The sequence below is a fragment of the Bufo bufo genome, chromosome 5, assembly GCF_905171765.1.
Source record: "Bufo bufo chromosome 5, aBufBuf1.1, whole genome shotgun sequence".
NCBI lineage: Eukaryota > Metazoa > Chordata > Amphibia > Anura > Bufonidae > Bufo > Bufo bufo.
The window spans coordinates 376,799,474-376,818,636 of record NC_053393.1 but is presented as its reverse complement, the minus strand read 5'-3'; the positions used below and the strand labels follow the sequence as shown (position 1 = coordinate 376,818,636).

General features: G+C 42.9%; 1 long non-coding RNA gene across 1 annotated transcript; it reads left to right on the top strand.

The window, feature by feature from the left end:
- Nucleotides 1–421: 421 nt before the first annotated feature.
- On the top strand, nt 422–17,657 carry LOC121001663. The gene is made up of 3 exons (XR_005779105.1): nt 422–598; nt 17,174–17,176; nt 17,646–17,657. It is a non-coding gene; the product is annotated as an uncharacterized LOC121001663 (long non-coding RNA).
- Nucleotides 17,658–19,163: the final 1,506 nt, after the last annotated feature.

Genomic DNA, 19,163 nt, shown 5'->3' with positions numbered 1-19,163 from the left:
GGTTTTTCTTTTAATAGATTGCCATATTTTTTATCATGTGTTAATAATCTCCAATATTTATTTATAGCATTTTTCATGAGAGTCGGGTGTCTATTATAAGTCCCTATATACATGCAGCGATTATCCTTGGCCTTTTTTTCTCTAATAGATCTTCATGTGAAATTTTGTCTACTTCACTACTAATGTTTTTAATCAATCTCCCTGGGTAACCACGATCAGTGAATTTTTTGGGCAAATTTTTTTTATGCTTGTCATACTCGTGGTCCGTTTTAGTGATGCATTTTGCTCTAATAAATTGACCTTTTGGGATATTTTTTAATATGTGTGGGGCGTGATAGCTGGAATATAGCAATATATTATTTCAATCAATTGGCTTGGTATATAGTGTAGTATTAAATCTCCCATTGTCTCCTTTCTTAATCTCTACATCTAGGAACTGTATAGTATTAGGGTGATAGTGCAATTGAAATTTTATAGTTTCATGGCAGGAATTGAGATAATCGATGAATTCCATCAGTGACGGTTCCGTACCCTTCTACAGTAGAAATACATCATCCACATAGCGTAGCCATGTGGATAATGTTTCTAATTTTCCATTGTATAAAATATGCTCATTCTCAAATGCCGGCATGAAAATATTTGCTGAACTTGGCGCAGCGGAGGACCCCATTGAAGTCCCCCGAAGCTGCAAGTAATGATCTTCATTAAATCTAAAATAATTTTTTGTAAGAATGAACTCAAATAATGTCATCAGGAAGGCTATCGTGCAGTTGTCCAGACTGGCATCCTGCATCAATATCTCCCTAACGCAATGGAGTCCTTCATGTTGGGGAATATTAGTGTGCAAACTCTGTACATCTAATGTACATAAAAAGGTGAAATTATCATATCTCTCTTTTTCTAGTTCTCTCAAAAAAAATGTACTATCAGACATCTCTGTAGTGTTTTTACTTTTCTCTGTAAGAAGGAATCTACATAAATTGCTATAGGTTGCAACAATGAACAAATGCAGGAAACTATAGGGCGTCCAGGGGGTTCAATCTGTCCTTATGAATTTTAGGCAATAAATATAGTATTGGCACTTTTGGACTTTCACATATTAGGGTATTCACAATTTTTTCTTCTATAATTCCACTTTGAATGAACTCATTCAATAATATTCTACACTGAACAAAAATACAAACGCAACACTTTCGGTTTTGCTCCCATTTTGCATGATCTGAACTCAAAGATCTGAAACATTTTCTACATACACAAAAGACCCATTACTCTCAAATATTGTTCACAAATCTATCTAAATCTGTGTTAGTGAGCACTTCTTCTTTGCCGAGATAATCCATCCTACCTCACAGGTATGGCATATCAAGATGCTGATTACACAGCATGAATATTGCACAGGTGTGCCTTAGACTGCCCACAATAAAAGACCACTCTGAAATGTGCAGTTTGATCACATGCCACAGATGTCGCAACGTTTGAGAAAGCATGCAATTGGCATGCTGACTGCAGGAATGTCTACCATAGCTGTTGCCCATGCAATGAATGTTAATTTCTCTACCATAAGCCGTTTTCAAAGGCGTTTCAGAAAATTTGGCAGTACATCCAACTGGCCTCACAACTGCAGACCACGTGTAACCACACCAGCCCAGGACCTCCACATCCAGCATGTTCATCTCCATGAACGTCTAAGACCAGCCACCCGGAAAGCTGCAGCAACAGTCGGTTTGCATAACCAAAGAATTTCTGCACAAACTGTCAGAAACTGTCTCAGGGAAGCTCATCTGCATGCTCGTCGTCCTCATCGGGGTCTGGACCTGACTGCAGTTCGTCTTCGTAACCAACTTGAGTGGGCAAATGCTCACATTCGATGGCGCCTGGCATGTTGGAGAGGCGTTCTGTTCACGGATGAGTCCCGTTTTTCACTGTTCAGGGCAGATGGCAGACAGCGTGTGTGGCGTCATGTGGGTGAGCAGTTTGCTGATGTCAATGTTGTGGATCGAGTGGCCCATGGTGCCCCCCCCCCCCCTCAGTAAGGCAAAACTGCACATTTCAGAGTGGTCTTTTATTGTGGGCATCTAAGGCACACCTGTTCAATATTCATGCTATCTAATCGGCACCTATATGTGATAGGTGGAATGGATTATCTCGGCAAAGAAGTTCTCACTAACACAGATTTAGACAGATTTGTGAAGAACTTTTGCGTATGTAGAAAATGTTTCAGATCTTTGAGTTCAGCTCATGCAAAATGGGAGCAAAACCAAAAGTGTTGCGTTTATATTTTTGTTCAGTGTAAGTTCCTTCATGAATATAGGAGTAGGTTCTCCTTTTTAATTTTTTATATACATTATTATCATTCAATTGCTTCATTGCCTCTGCTATATATGCCTCTCGATCCATAATGAGATGCTCCCCCTTTGTCTGCCCTATTAATTATTATTGATGTGTTATATTTCAAAGAAATACCTTTCTTTTATTTATTGTACAGTTATTATAACCTTTTGGAGCCTCTATCCACTTGGATGTGACTTCTCTGATAACCACTTGCTAAAAGGCTTTCAGCAGCGATGGCTCCAGGTTCATGTGGGCCCTTGGGCAATAAATCTCAGTGGGCCCCCTTGTGGCATTTTTTTTACATGTCTCCCTGTGGATTCCACACTGTATAATGACCCCCAGTTGCCCGCATACAGTATAATGACCACTAGTGGACGTCACACAATATAATGACCCCCCAATGCCCTCCCACACAGTATGATGACGTCCTGTGGCCCCCCATATAGTATAATGACCCCAATGGCCCTTTCACTGGGGGGTCATTATATTGACCCCCAGGAAGCTGACAGAGGAAGGAGTGGGCAGAGGTTCGGATGGCTGCCTGGCAGCTACATGCCAAAGCCTTCAGCATGCAACTGCCAGGTAGCCATCGCAGCCCCTGCCCACTCCTTCCTCTGATGACCTCCTGATCTACAGGGAGTGCAGAATTATTAGGCAATTAGTATTTTTGAGGATTAATTTTATTATTGAACAACAACCATGTTCTCAATGAACCCAAAAAACTCATTAATATCAAAGCTGAATATTTTTGGAAGTAGTTTTTAGTTTGTTTTTAGTTTTAGCTATTTTAGGGGGATATCTGTGTGTGCAGGTGACTATTACTGTGCATAATTATTAGGCAACTTAACAAAAAACAAATATATACCCATTTCAATTATTTATTTTTACCAGTGAAACCAATATAACATCTCAACATTCACAAATATACATTTCTGACATTCAAAAACAAATCAGTGACCAATATAGCCACCTTTCTTTGCAAGGACACTCAAAAGCCTGCCATCCATGGATTCTGTCAGTGTTTTGATCTGTTCACCATCAACATTGCGTGCAGCAGCAACCACAGCCTCCCAGACACTGTTCAGAGAGGTGTACTGTTTTCCCTCCTTGTAAATCTCACATTTGATGATGGACCACAGGTTCTCAATGAGGTTCAGATCAGGTGAACAAGGAGGCCATGTCATTAGATTTTCTTCTTTTATACCCTTTCTTGCCAGCCACGCTGTGGAGTACTTGGACGCGTGTGATGGAGCATTGTCCTGCATGAAAATCATGTTTTTCTTGAAGGATGCAGACTTCTTCCTGTACCACTGCTTGAAGAAGGTGTCTTCCAGAAACTGGCAGTAGGACTGGGAGTTGAGCTTGACTCCATCCTCAACCCGAAAAGGCCCCACAAGCTCATCTTTGATGATACCAGCCCAAACCAGTACTCCACCTCCACCTTGCTGGCGTCTGAGTCGGACTGGAGCTCTCTGCCCTTTACCAATCCAGCCACGGGCCCATCCATCTGGCCCATCAAGACTCACTCTCATTTCATCAGTCCATAAAACCTTAGAAAAATCAGTCTTGAGATATTTCTTGGCCCATTCTTGACCTTTCAGCTTGTGTGTCTTGTTCAGTGGTGGTCGTCTTTCAGCCTTTCTTACCTTGGCCATGTCTCTGAGTATTGCACACCTTGTGCTTTTGTGCACTCCAGTGATGTTGCAGCTCTGAAATATGGCCAAACTGGTGGCAAGTGGCATCTTGGCAGCTGCACGCTTGACTTTTCTCAGTTCATGGGCAGTTATTTTGCGCCTTGGTTTTTCCACACGCTTCTTGCGACCCTGTTGACTATTTTGAATGAAACGCTTGATTGTTCGATGATCACGCTTCAGAAGCTTTGCAATTTTAAGAGTGCTGCATCCCTCTGCAAGATATCTCACTATTTTTGACTTTTCTGAGCCTGTCAAGCCCTTCTTTTGACCCATTTTGCCAAAGGAAAGGAAGTTGCCTAATAATTATGCACACCTAATATAGGGTGTTGATGTCATTAGACCACACCCCTTCTCATTACAGAGATGCACATCACCTAATATGCTTAATTGGTAGTAGGCTTTCGAGCCTATACAGCTTGGAGTAAGACAACATGCATAAAGAGGATGATGTGGTCAAAATACTCATTTGCCTAATAATTCTGCACGCAGTGTATAGCATGGATCCAGCTAAACTGACTGAGGAGTCTCTGGGAGAGTGGACCCACTAAACTAACAAACAGGGGGTTATCTAGGGGTCAGAAGGTCACTCATTGAAAGTAATTATCCAAGATCTAGATGTCGCTAGAAAAAGCCTGTTGGAATCCCCCTTTTCCTACCGCTGTATGAGCATGCCACTGGATATGTCCTCCTGTAATCCATCTTCATCCAGGACTAGTATGCTAGTTTCTCTCTTTCTATAGCGGTCTCAGATCAGTGCCACAAAACTATGCCTGTGCAGCGCTAACAGGTCCAGCAGGCGCAACGTACAAATCCAGTATACAGTTGCAAGAAAAAGTATGTGAACCCTTTGGAATGATATGGATTTCTGCACAAACTGGTCATAAAATGTGATCTGATCTTCATCTAAGTCACAACAATAGACAATTACAGTCTGCTTAAACTAATAACACACAAAGAATTTAATATTACAATGTTTTTATTGAACACACCATATAAACATTCACAGTGCAGGTGGAAAAAGTATGTGAACCCCTAGACTAATGACATCTCCAAGAGCTAATTGGAGTTAGGTGTCAGCCAACTGGAGTCCAATCAATGAGATGAGATTGGAGGTGTTGGTTACAGCTGCCCTGCCCTTTAAAAAACACACACCAGTTCTGGGTTTGCTTTTCACAAGAAGCACTGCCTTATGTGAATGATGCCTCGCACAAAAGAGCTCTCAGAAGACCTACAATTAAGAATTGTTGACTTGCATAAAGCTGGAAAGGGTTATAAAAGTATCTCCAAAAGCCTTGCTGTTTATCAGTCCACGGTAAGACAAATTGTCTATAAATGGAGAAAGTTCAGCACTGCTGCTACTCTCCCTAGGAGTGGCCGTCCTGTAAAGATGACTGCAAGAGCACAGCGCAGACTGCTCAATGAGGTAAAGAAGAATCCTAGAGTGTCAGCTAAAGACTTTGTTACGACCAGAGGATGTGGATCCTCTGTGTCAGCTGATAGAGGACTGGGAATTAGTCCAATATTGCTGACTGCTGACTCTCAGAGACAGGACCCTGGTGTCTGCACTGGTTACCTTGAATGCAGCTACCTGCAGTAGTGTGAACAGAGTCCAACAAAGGCATAATAAAGGAACAGATGGTCTTTACTGGCAGACAGTATTCAAAAGTCACTTGACAGATACAGGCAACACAAAGTTCAGAGCAATATAGCATGCAGATATAAGCAGTCTCATAGGCAGCGCAGGGTCTGGATCCAGGCAGACTTACAGGAGGAGATGGGCAGATGCATAGTCAGGCAGTGCAGATATAAGCAGTCTCGTTGTCAGGCAGTGCAGATATAAGCAGTCTCATAGGCAGTGCAGGATCTGGATCCAGGCAGACTTACAGGAGGAGATGGGCAGACGCGTAGTCAGGCAGTGCAGAGGTCTATAATCCAGGTGATCCAATAAACAGACAGCAGGCAGATGCGTAGTCAAACGAAGCAGAGGTCAGAATCCAGGAAATCCAATAAACAGACACAGAGGAATGCTTCAGCGGGAGTCAAGAGGTACAACAACCACGCTTGGGCACTTCATGATGAGTGAAGCTGCCTTAAATACAAATAGTCCCGCCTCCGGGTGGGGATGGTAATCAGGAACCAGCTGCCTACTCCTGTAAGAAAGGGAGAGGTGCGCGCGCGCATGCTATAGCGCATCAGATGACACCTGGCAAAGAGGACGGATGCGGCGGTATGCTGGCGGGCACCTGCGTCTCCTACAAGGTAAGCCAGTACTGGGACCCATAGTGCTGCAATGTGTAGACAGCGATCTGCCACCCTGCAGTGGAGATGCAGATCCCATACTGACAGACTTACAAAAGTCTCTGGCATTTGCTAACATCCCTGTTAGCGAATCTACAATATGTAAAACTCTAAACAAGAATGGATTTCATGGGAGGATACCGCAGAGGAAGTCACTGCTGTCCAAAAAAAAACATTGCTGCACGTTTACAGTTTGGATGTTCCACAGCAGTACTGGCAAAATATTCTGTGGACAGATGAAACCAAAGTTGAGTTGTTTGGAAGAAACACACAACACTATGTGTGGAGAAAAAAGGCACAGCACACCAACATCAAAACCTCATCCCAACTGTGAAGTATGGTGGTGGGGGCATCATGGTTTGGGGCTGCTTTGATGCGTCAGGGCCTGGACGGATTGCTATCATCGAAGGAAAAATGAATTCCCAAGTTTATCAAGACCTTTTGCAGGAGAACTTAAGGCCATCTGTCCACGAGCTGAAGCTCAACAGAAGATGGGTGTTGCAACAGGACAACGACCAAAAGCATAGAAGTAAATCAACAACAAAATGGCTTAAACAGAAGAAAATACGCCTTCTGGAATGGCCCAGTCAGTCCTGACCTCAACCTGATTGAGATGCTGTGGCATGACCTCAAGAAAGCGATTCACACTAGACATCCGAAGCAGTTCTGTAAAGAGGAATCGTCAAGAATTACTCCTGACCGTTGTGCACGTCTGAAATGCAACTACAGGAAATGTTTGGTTAAAGTTATTGCTGCCAAAGGAGGTTCAACCAGTTATTAAATCCAAGGGATCACATACCTTTTCCACCTGCACTGTGAATGTTTACATGGTGTGTTCAATAAAAACATGGTAACATTTAATTCTTCGTGTGTTCTTAATTTAAGCAGACTGTGATTGTCTATTGTTGTGACTTACATGAAGATCAGATCACATTTTATGACCAATTTGTGCAGAAATCCATATCATTCCAAAGGGTTCACATACTTTTTCTTGCAACTGTATATATGTTGTTGCACAGAATGCTAGCTGTCAGGAGGTATGTAGCTGTCTGTAGATTAGTCATTAGTGCATCATTTCTGTTTTTTTCTCTTTACCCTCCCTGACTGCTGGGTTATCACAGACTGTAGTATCCCCATCATGTCCAGAGACAGTGCTAATAACAGGAGTGTGCTGTTGTGTGCCTCACACAGGCCTGGGAGGTCAGTAACCGGGACATCCCTGCTGAAGAGACAGGGCCAGTGTTAAAAACAAGCCTATTCAGGTCGGGGAGATCAGTGACAGCATCGCTATTTGAAGAGTTATGGCCAGCCTGCACTGGGGCCATCTGTGAAGCATGCTGTAGGGGGGGTTCAGGTACTTCATTACACACAGTAGAAAATTTACCCCGTCAGATGTCAAGCTTCGCTTCTGCTCCGCCCCTCAATCTCTCTCTGCTCTTTCTCAAGCAAAGAGACAGAATACACATAGGCAGCGTGGCTGGGGGCCTGGGCAATGCATAAACACTAAGTAGCTCTGCAGTAGGCTAGTCTGAGGATGCCTTCCTTTAATGAATTAAGTCGGCTTGACAAAATTATAGAAGTACTGATCCTGGGCCCCTTGTCCTCTCAGGCCCGAAGCAGTTGTTTCCCCTGCTTCCCTGGTAGCTAGGCCACTGAGTGCTTCCATCTGTATTGATTGAAGCACCCATAGCAGCGTAGTGGGCCCCACCAGAAGCAGCGGGCCCCGGAACTTGCCCGGGTATGCCGGGTGCTGACACCAGCCCTGGCTTTCAGCATATCGCTAGGTATGTCCGGATCAAGATAGCAGTTCATTCAAGGGGGACATTACCTGTTTATTTTTATAGTTTTCCTCAGACCAAAACACTTTTATCCGCATTTGTCTACAGAATCTATAAAAATGAACAAGAAAGTCAAAATCAGTAATGTAATTTTTAGGTACAAATCCCAAACCTTTTTCCAGTATCGCTGTTTCATATTCAGATAGTCTGCGTTTGGAAATATTTACCAATAGGGATCCACTTTTTTCTCTTTTTGTTATTTCTTCTTTACTTTGCTTGGTTTCTTTTTCGCCATGTCGTTTTCTTTCTCTGCTTCTTCAATGCCTCATAGTTTTTTCTTTGCTGATTATCCTTTTTTCCTGTTTGGGGTGTTTTTCTCCAAGAGCGCAGCTTCATGTGTCCGCTATGAGATTGGCTTTCATCTTGTGTACTAAAATCTCTTGAGGTACTAATTTTTCCAGCTATAGTTTGTTATATGCGTCTTTGCTGGCGTCTTTCATAGGCCCATGTATAGACTCTACTTTGTAAATAGTCTCGAGGATCTCTTTAAAATTTTGATATTTTTCCTTTTAAGATAGAGGATCGGAGCTTGTTCAGACTGTCATTTAGCTCAGTGTGGATTTTTTCACATTCCTCCATTGTTTTATTATTTTCTATTTCCTGTTCAACATTTAAAATTTATTTTTGTATCTCTGTGATTGATTGATTGTTGCAGATGTTTAATGGTCAAAAGCATTAGATCCAGTGAATGCCGATTATTCATTGCATACCATTTTTGATGATAGTCTGCATCTTCCTGTAATAATATTGGGGTTAATGGACATTGCAATCCTCTTGGAATACGTTGGACTTTAACATAAGTATGTATGTAAGGTCAGATGTAACTCTTTCTTTTTCAGATCGACTGAACAAAATAATACATTGCTATCTCCAGCTATCACACCCCACACGTATTCAAAAATATCCCAAAAGGTCAATTTTATTAGAGCAAAACGCATCACTAAAACGGACCACGAGTATGACAAGCATAAAAAAATTAGCTAAAAATTTCACTGATCGTGGTTACCCAGGGAGATTGATTAAAAACATAAGAAGTGAAGCAGACAAAATTTCACTTGAAGATCTATTAGTCAGAAAAGAAAAAAAGGGCAAGGATAATCGCTGCATGTATATAGAGACTTATGATAGACACACAACTCTTTCCCATGTCTATCCTGTACTAACTGCAATTCCATTTTAAAAAGAGATTCGATATATCGAGTTCTATAGGTGGGCAAGCACTCAAACACATAGAGCTACGCAGAGGATGTCACCTGGTATACAAATTTATTCAAATGATTACTAGAAATAAACAATCCAAAATGTGTGAAAAAACATTAAGAATACATTAAAAAGTATTCAAAGTGCATAAAATGGAGGGACAATTGGGAAAGAGATGGTAAGTATTGGAATTTGCGGTGCTGTATTCCAAGTTGTATCAAACAGCCATATGTGTAGTCCAAAAGCACTGTCTGGGTGGTCAGTGACACTGATATGGTTGTGCAAGCATAAATGGTCGAGTTCCCTTCAAAAAATGAATCTGTCTTTTTTCAAGAGATTGCAAGTCCAGAAAGTTTATAACAGCTAATAGACACCCATATATAGCGTTTTCCAGAATTACAACCGTCATGTGGCTTATGCAGTCATCAGAGGGTATATGGCCACACCATGTATGTATCGTGCGGATTAAAGTTGCTCACTTAGTGAGAACTTGCCCCTCCTTTTGTGGAGACGGTCATCAGAATATCCGTATCTCTTTGTGCGCTCTGTGAGCGGACAGGTGGAAGGAGGTAGAGCTGGAGTCCCGTATTGTTGCTCTGTATGCTCCGCGTGTAGATCTTGCGGTGTATGCTGTGGAGAGACTAGTGTTGCAGTCTTGCAACCAATTCTGCTTGTTCATATAGTTCTTTGTCGCATAGCCATGCTATATATAATCCTCGGGTCTTTAGAACATTGGTATAGAGAACCAGATGCGTTTCGAGGTATTACTGATCTCTTCCTAAGTGGCTATATTCCAAATGCTCAGACCCCATTATTTATACTCTAATTGGCGATAAACAAAACATGGAGGGTTGGATTCCAAAGAAAAGTGGATGAAGTCCATTGCTGTTTTGCCGAGTTAATAGTGCGTTTTTTTCCCAGGGAATGCGTTTTTTTGACCATGTCTGCTATTTTAAGCATATAAATATTTTCTATATCTTAAACATCTCAAAACGGATAAAAACATCTGGTATCATAAAAATGTAAAAAATAAGGTTAAAAACAAAGATAAAAAATAATGATAAAAATGAAAGCTATGATAGTCGCTTGTCATATGGCTGAGAACATATACTGAATTGAATCACAATGTGACATATACTTAAGGGTTTGATTTTGCTAGATGTGGTGGGATGGGGGCCCATCCCCAAGGGGACCGCAGTGCTGATAAACAGCCGGACTTGCGATCTCCCATTGGTGATGGGCACCAACCCTGAAAGATACATAAGATTCATAAGAAGCAAAAAATCTCCAGTTCGGCATTGAGGCCTGCTGGAAGTAAGCTCCCAAACTCATAGATACGTCTGGATTAAATTTTAGACATTCTATGAATATGGTTGCCTCCCCTCCAGTGCCTGTCTACCTTTTCCAGTGCCGCAAACGTCAATTTAGTGGGGTCCTTGTTGTGGACCTCCTTAAAGTGTTTCGACAGAGAGTGTTTGTCAAATCCATTTTTGATCTTTGTCATGTGTTCAGAGATTCTTTTTTTTAATGATCGTTTGGTCCGTCCAATGTACTGCTTCTGACAGGGGCACTGGATAATGTAGATGACACTGGAGGAGTTGCAGGCTAGACAATCCTTGATTTTCCAAGAAAAGGAGTTCTGTGTGGATGCAACTTCAACTGTTCTTCTAGGGAAAGCTGTATTTCTACAGCCAATGCATCTACCACATCTGTAAAAAAAACACTCATATTTGTCCAGCTTTGCACCATAGGAGTTTTTTTGTTGTTTTGATGTTTTATACAGGGGGCTATCTTGAGGCCCAAGTTGGGTGCCTTTGTAAAGGAGATCAAAGGGGACGTAGGTAATAAATGACCGATGGTTTTATCGTCTAGTACATAGTGCTAATGTTGTTTTAGAATACGCTGTACTTTTTTATAATGTGTATTGAATGGTAGGATAAAGCTTAGTTCGGTTTCTTTTTGTGTAGTCCCTTTACATAAGGCATCGGAAAAAAAAGATCCTCTCTCTAGTCTTCTGACCTGATCTAATGCACTATTAAGGATTCTATCAGTATATTCCTTATTTGTAAATTGTACTTTCATTTTTATGGCCTCCTCTTCAAAGTTACTATCCTCAGTGCAATTTCTTTTTATCCGGCAGAATTGTCCGACTGGAATATGGGAGGTGGTAGCTGGAGAAGAGTATAAAACTATTTTTGAATGTTGGTTTCTGGAAAGTACTATAGATGTATTTATTATCCTGTCTTGAGATCTATAAATCTAGAAATTCTATGTGTGGCTTGTTAATGTTTGGTGTGAAGACCAGATTCAGTGTATTGATGTTCATTTTATTCAAGAATTTCCATAGTTTGTCCTCTTCCCCTTTCCAAATAAATATCACATCATCAATGTATCGCCGCCATAGGACCAGGTCCGTCCCCAGCCTAGGTCCAAAAAAAAAGTCTGCTCCCAGTCTGCCAGGAACAGATTGGCATAGCTGGGGTCGAACCTGGTCCCCATGGCGCTACCCCGTCTCTGAAGGAAATATTCTCCCTCAAAGAAGAAGTAGTTGTGATTTAAGATGTAGTTAATACCTTTAATCAGGAAATCAACCTGTGGACACAGTGAGCCATCCCTTATCAACTGTGATCTAATAGCCTCTATTCCTTGCTGATGACCTATGACTGTATATAAGGACTGGAAATCTAATGTCCCCATAATCCAGTCTGGTTGTATTTCTAGATTATCCACAGTCTGTATAATATGGGTCGTATCCCTAATATAAGATCTCATATTTTTGACTAACGGTTGTAATAGAGTGTCAATATACTTTAAAAGATTAGACGTTAGCGATCCTATCCATAATAATATAGGGCTGCCCAATGGTTCTTTCAAATCCTTGTGGATCTTGGGCAGGCAGTAGAAAACAGGGAGCCTTCGCTGCGTGTCCAAGATAAAATCATGTTCCTGTTTTAATAGTATATTTAGGTCCAGGCCTTTCTGGCAATATTGTTTAAGAGTCGTATAGAAAGTTTCTAATGGATCACTCTTTAATTTTAGGTAGGTATTAACGTCTAATAGTTGTTTAAGACATTCGTATTTATAATATTCTGTATCCAGAATGACAACAGCCCCGCCTTTATCGGCCGGGCGTATTGTTATATTCGCTTGTTTCTGGAGCTGTTTGATGGCCTGTATTTCCTTGTTACTCACATTATTCCTGTAGGTATATCTATCCTTTATTTTGCGTAAGTCCTTTTCCACACACTTTTGGAATGTAGCTATTTTGTGACTAATGTCATTCTTTGAAAATTTTGTGGAGCTATTCCTTAGGTCTGTATGTTTCATAGGGTCCGTTGTAATATTTCTTTCATATGTCACTATTGGATTTTTCAGATGGTATTTCTTTAAACAGAGTTTTCGAATGAATTTCTGAATGCCGATATATGTGTCGAATTTGTATTTTCTTTCAGTGGGAGCAAACTTTAGGCCTTTATTAAGAAGTCCTATCTGTGTATTTGTCAATAAAGTAGAGCTAAGGTTCACTACTGAGCTGTGATCATTTTCTAATAGTGTCTTCTGTATTGTGTCTTTTTTCCTTTTTCCTCTTCTCGTCTTTTTAGTTCTGGATTGTAATGTTGATACTGGTGTCTTTGTGTTTCGGTGTGAGAGTGATTAGGAGTGAATTGCTGGTGTTGGTTCAGTGAGTGCAGTGTCCTGTTGTAACAGTCCTACAGGCTCACCTGAGTGAGAGGACCGCTTGCTGGAGGTAGGAGTGGAGCCCAGTGGCAAGGACCGCAGGCAGGTAGTAGGTGCAGGAAGTCTGGCAGAGGCGTAGTCGGTAGGCAGGCGGTGGGTCAGGGCAGGCGGCAGTAAGCGTGGTCAGACAATCCGGATGGCAACGGTGGAGGCAGTTCAGCAGGTAGGGACAAAGCAGAAGAGTAGTCAGCAGGCAGGCGGTGGGTCAGGGCAGGCGGCAGTAAGCGTGGTCAGACAATCCGGATGGCAACAGTGGTAGCAGTTCAGTAGGTAGGGACAAAGCAGAAGGGTAGTCGGTAGGCAATTCCTGGTCAGCAGTGGACTTCCAGCAGTAGCAAGAGCAGCATATGAGGAGAAGCTTGATCAAGGCTCAGGAGCTCAATAATCAGCAAACTGGAGTGCAAGGGGCTGGACTTACATAGGGAAGTACTAGGTGTGGGGAATCAAGGGTAATGATCAAGGCTTGGCAAGACTGAGGTTAACTAATAGGCTTCAGGGAGGAATGTCCAGAGAGGACGGTAGCCTAGTAAGCAGGGCTACCGCCTGGGATGTGGCTGGTCACGGGTTCGAATCCCAACACCTGTATTGTTCTTTCTCTGGGGTTGATCGGTGTTGACGGTGTTATTCTCAAATTGTATGAGTGTATGGGTGACTTTTGTTTGTGATGAATTGTTTCTGGTGATTTGTCTCGTGCGTGTTTTGTGGTGCGGTGGGGTTCAGTCTAAAAAATTATATTCTGAGAGTGACTCGTATCTTTTGTTTACTGGTATAAAATATTTATTGGATCCATGCATTTTCTACTTATTCAATGTGGAGGATTCTCCTCTTTCTGCTTTATCTTCATGTGTTTGTGTCATTATTTGGTGTTCATTCTTTTGTGTATATAAATGTTTTTTAGTCTTTTTACTGATAATCTCCATTTAAATTTTTTCCAGACCTTTGCATAACCTCTCTTGCCATGTCTCAAATTCGCTATTTTTTGGTAATTTGTCTACCAGATCTTTTAATTTTCCTATTTTCATTGATAAATCCTCTAAAATTCGGGATCTCCTTTTTATCACTAGGTGTATCAATGCAGTGGATTGGGCAAAAAGTAAATCATTCCATTCTTTATCAAATTCTTCGCAGTGAAGATCTTGTGCAGGGGTCTTATTTAATAAAAGGCCTTTTGGTATTTTACCCAATTCAATGTTTTGTTTTAATGAGCGGATTTCCCAGTGTTGTCTTAGTTGTTTATGTAGGAGTCCCTCTATGTCTCTAAAGATCTCTGTCATTGTTCGTTCTCCTTCATTAGGGGTATAGTTTGTGTTGTCAAATATATAGGTTTCCGCTTTTAATCTTTTATTCTCGGCGTAGCTCCAGATATCCATGATCATAAAAGGGGGAGCTCTCTTGCCAAAATGGGTGACGGAAAGTGAGGACAAAAAATATAGTAAATAGGACGGCTCACCCCTTATGGCCGTGGGTAGGTGCTTGAGCCCAAAATTGAATCACCCTATTCAAATGGTAATAATAAAAAGTTCTATAGGTGGGCAAGCACTCAAACACATAGAGCTACGCGGAGGATGTCACCTGGTATACAAATTTATTCAAATGGTTACTAGAAATAAGCAATCCAAAATGTGTGAAAAAACATTAAGAATACATTAAAAAACATTAAAAGTGCATAAAATGGAGGGACAATTGGGAAAGAGATGGTGGGTATTGGAATTTGCGGTGCTGTATTCCAAGTTGTATCAAACAACAGCCATATGTGTAGTCCAAAAGCACTATCTGGGTGGTCAGTGACACTGATATGGTTGTGCAACCATAAATGGTCGGGTTCCCTTTAAAGAATGAATCTGGCTTTTTTCAAGAGATTGCAAGTCCAGAAAGTTTATAACAGCTAATAGACACCCGTGTATAGCGTTTTCCAGAATTACAATCGACACGTGGCTTATGCAGTCATCAGAGGGTATATGGCCACACCATGTATGTATCGTGCGGATTAAAGTTGCTCACTTAGTGAGCACTTACCCCTCCTTTTGTGGGGACAGTCATCGGAATATCCGTATCTCTTTGTGCGCTCTGTGAGCGGACAGGTGGAAGGAGGTAGATTCGGAGTCCCGTATCATTGCTCTGTATGCTCCGAATGTAGATCTCGCGAGATTGGGGGTAGAGAATCATGTACCTCCGTTAGTCTCGCGATGCTTGCAGTGTATGCTGTGGAGTGACTAGTGTTGCAGTCTTGCAACCAATTCTGCTTGTTCATATAGTTCTTTGTCGCATAGCCATTCTATATATAATCCTCGGGTCTTTAGAACATTGGTATAGAGAACCAGACGCGTTTCGAGGTTTTACTGACCTCTTCCTCAGTGGCTATATTCCAAATGCTCAGACCCTATTGCAGTTTTGCTGCGTTATTAGTGCGTTTTTTTTTTTTTCCAGGGAATGCGTTTTTTTGACCATGGCTGCTATTTCAAGCATATAAATATTTTCTATATCTAAAACATCTAAAAATGGATAAAAAATCTGGTATCATAACATTTTTAAAAATAAGGTTAAAAACAAAGATAAAAAATAATGATAAAAATGAAAGCTATGATGGTCATATGGCTGAGAACATATACCGAATTGAATCACAATGTGACATATACTGAAGGGTTTGCTTTTGCTAGATGTGGTGGGATGGGGGCCCATCCCCAAGGGGACATCGCAGTGCTGATAAACAGCCGGACTTGGGATCTCCCATCGGTGATGGGCACCCACCCTGAAAGATACATAAGTCTCGGCATTGAGGCCTGCTGGATATATTACCCAAGACAGGGATATAAAATCCCAATGCGCCATTTTTCTACATGTATGGTATGACAAAAAATGTTGTTTACGGCATTCGATGTCCATGTAATTTATGGTACATCGGACAGACAAAAAGAGAAATAAAGATACGATTAAAGGAACATAAATCTAATATTAGACAATATATGGAAATGCAGGAGGTGAGTGCAGGTGAAACGAAGGAAAACAAGTATAGCGAAACTACATTGTTGCAACGCTGTTATGAAATTAAACATAAATGGCATGCTTTAAAATGGCTAGTGCTGGATTGCATTGATGAAGGTACTAGTCTGGCAGAAAATAAACAGAGATTGCTACAATACGAGACTAGATGGATAATGAAAATGGAGACACTATATCCTAAAGGGTTAAATTAAATGTCTATGATCAGTATCTCAGTAACTGGTTTTAAATGCAACATAAATATTTCATGAAAAACGTAAGGCGTACAGCGGCTCACCCCTGTAGCGTATGGATAGGTGCTCACCCTCTGGTCCTACCCTCAGGACCCAAAAGAGAGAATGAAAAGATATGGAAATGAGGGGGCACTCTCAAAAGGGATCACTTGATATAATCAGATATTTATTGTAATATTAAGAACAAACCCTTAAAAATCATTAAAACATACATAAAACAAATGTGCAAAACGTCACTGGTGATGCTCCTACCGCCAACTCTGGATGTGAATAGGAGAATGCCAACAATATGTGACAATATGATGGCAAAATGAGTGTCCCAATAAGCGTTCTGTTCCACACAGGTGTAGGAATAGCACTAAAGCCAATGACGTAGAACAATAATGATACAATCACTGCCGGCCCTGTGGCACAGTCCTAGTGGAGCGATGATAGAGTTAATGTCCCTTTATCCGTTCTGGACATACAGAGGTATAGGACAAGTTCAGTACTCACAATCTCTTGTCGCTTGCGATGTTCTGGTCTTACCCTTCCTGGCTGACTCTCCGCAGCGCTGATTTTCCAGGCGGCCGTACACTCACAGCGTCCCGCGTAGTGTACATGGCCAAGACGTGGCGTCCCACGTGACCTGGTAGTCTAGGGTGCCGGCTGGACGCTGAGATGACGTCACTGGTATGCGACTTGAGCTCCGGTATAGTGCCGGAGACGAATCTCGTATGTCAGTATCTTTCAAATGAAGAGCTTTCTTGTTCTTTTCCAGAATCCACGCTCACTCTGTCTTTGCCAGACGCGTTTCAGGGTCATGCACCCCTTCCTCAGTGGCCACTGATTCTGGCAAGAGATTGTATTTAAAGCGCATGGTTACAACCCACAGGCACGCATGATTAAGGGGGCATGAACCCCGAAATGTCGTGCAGCATGGGGTAGCAATCAGATCAGCGCTCTCAGGATTACTATGCATTAGGCCAGGGCCGTTTCTAGGGGCGGGCGGGACGGGCGGCCGCCCGGGGCGCTGTCAGAAGGGGGGCGCCGGCAGGGGCGCCCTGTGTGGTGTAAAAAAATAAAAAATAAAAATTGGTTATATATAATTGCCGGCCGGCGGCGCCCGTCATGCTGCGCCTCCTGAGCGGCTAAGCGCTTGCCGCTCCTCTAAAGAATCTCCTGCCTGCTGTCTCTGCTCTGTGCTCATGTTAATGTAGCGTGGCCGAGCTCTGGTCGGTCCGCGGTACTGGAGCTTCTGTTTCCTGTACCCGGCCGGACTGACAGGAAGTGTTCACTTAGTGTGCACTTCCTTTCAGTCCGGCCGGGTACAGGAAACAAATGCTCCTGTACCGCGGACCGAACAGAGCTCGGCCACGCTACACTAGAGGTGACAATAGAATGGAAATAAGTGACAGGGGGGGGGGGGGGGGGGAGAATGGAAATTAGTGACAGGGAGGGGGGAGAATGGAAATTAGTTACAGGGGGGGGGGCGGGGGAGAATGGAAATTAGTGACAGGGGGGGGGAGAATGGAAATTAGTGACAGGGGGGGGGGATGGAAATGAGTGACGGGGGGGGAGAATGGAAATTAGTGACGGGGGGGGGGGGAGAATGGAAATTAGTGACGGGGGGGGAGAATGGAAATTAGTGACGGGGGGGGGGGGAGAATGGAAATTAGTGACGGGGGGGGAGAATGGAAATTAGTGACGGGGGGGAATGGAAATGAGTGACAAGGGGGGGATGGAAATGAGTGACAAGGGGGGGGGGATGGAAATGAGTGACAAGGGGGGGATGGAAATGAATGACAAGGGGGGGATGGAAATGAGTGACAAGGGGGGGGATGGAAATGAGTGACAAGGGGGGGATGGAAATGAGTGACAAGGGGGGGGATGGAAATGAATGACAAGGGGGGGGATGGAAATGAGTGACAAGGGGGGGGGAATGGAAATGAGTGACAAGGGGGGGGATGGAAATGAGTGACAAGGGGGGGAATGGAAATGAATGACAAGAGGGGGGGGGGAATGGAAATGAATGACAAGGGGGGGATGGAAATGAGTGACAAGGGGGGGGATGGAAATGAGTGACAAGGGGGGGGGGGTAGAATGAGAGTGACACGGGAGTCCCCAGAGCCAGACTGCAGCCAGAGACCAGATCATCTTATTGTCCTGGTGGTAAGTAGACAATGCAATATGTTTATTATGTAATTGTTTAGTTATTAATACTACATTGGAAACTAATTTACCTCACATTTAGGGTCCATTCACACGTCCGTATGTGTTTTGTGGATCCACAAAACACGGACAACGGCAATGTGCGTTCCGCATTTTGCGGACCGCACATTGCCGGCACTAAGAGAATATGCCTATTCTTGTCCGCTATTGTGGACAAGAATAGGACATGTTCTATTTTTTTCAGGATCGGAATTGCGGCCCCATAGAAATGTATGGGTCCGCAATTCCATTCCGCAAAAAGACAGCTACAAGAAGCTGGATTAACCGTAAGGGAAGCATAGCAGTTATTTTAATTTAAAAGCTGAGAAAGGGGTGGAACATATGTGATGTCTGATAAGGGGGGGGGGGGGGGGCGGCAATTTTTATCTTGCCTAGGGCGGCAAAAATCCTCGCACCGGCCCTGCCTCCCTCTGACATCTCGCCTGACCTGTGCCCGAGTGCCGAGTCCTCTCACTCTTCAGACAGTGCGGGCGGCACTTACTGACGTCACGCGCCTGCTCCTCCCACTAGGCGGCGCAGGCGTGTGACATACAGTGAGTGAGTGAGCGCCGCACTGCCTGCCTGTTACCGCCCGCCCTGAGCCCCTGAGCAGTGCTGATGCCTGCTGTGAGGCGAGTGAT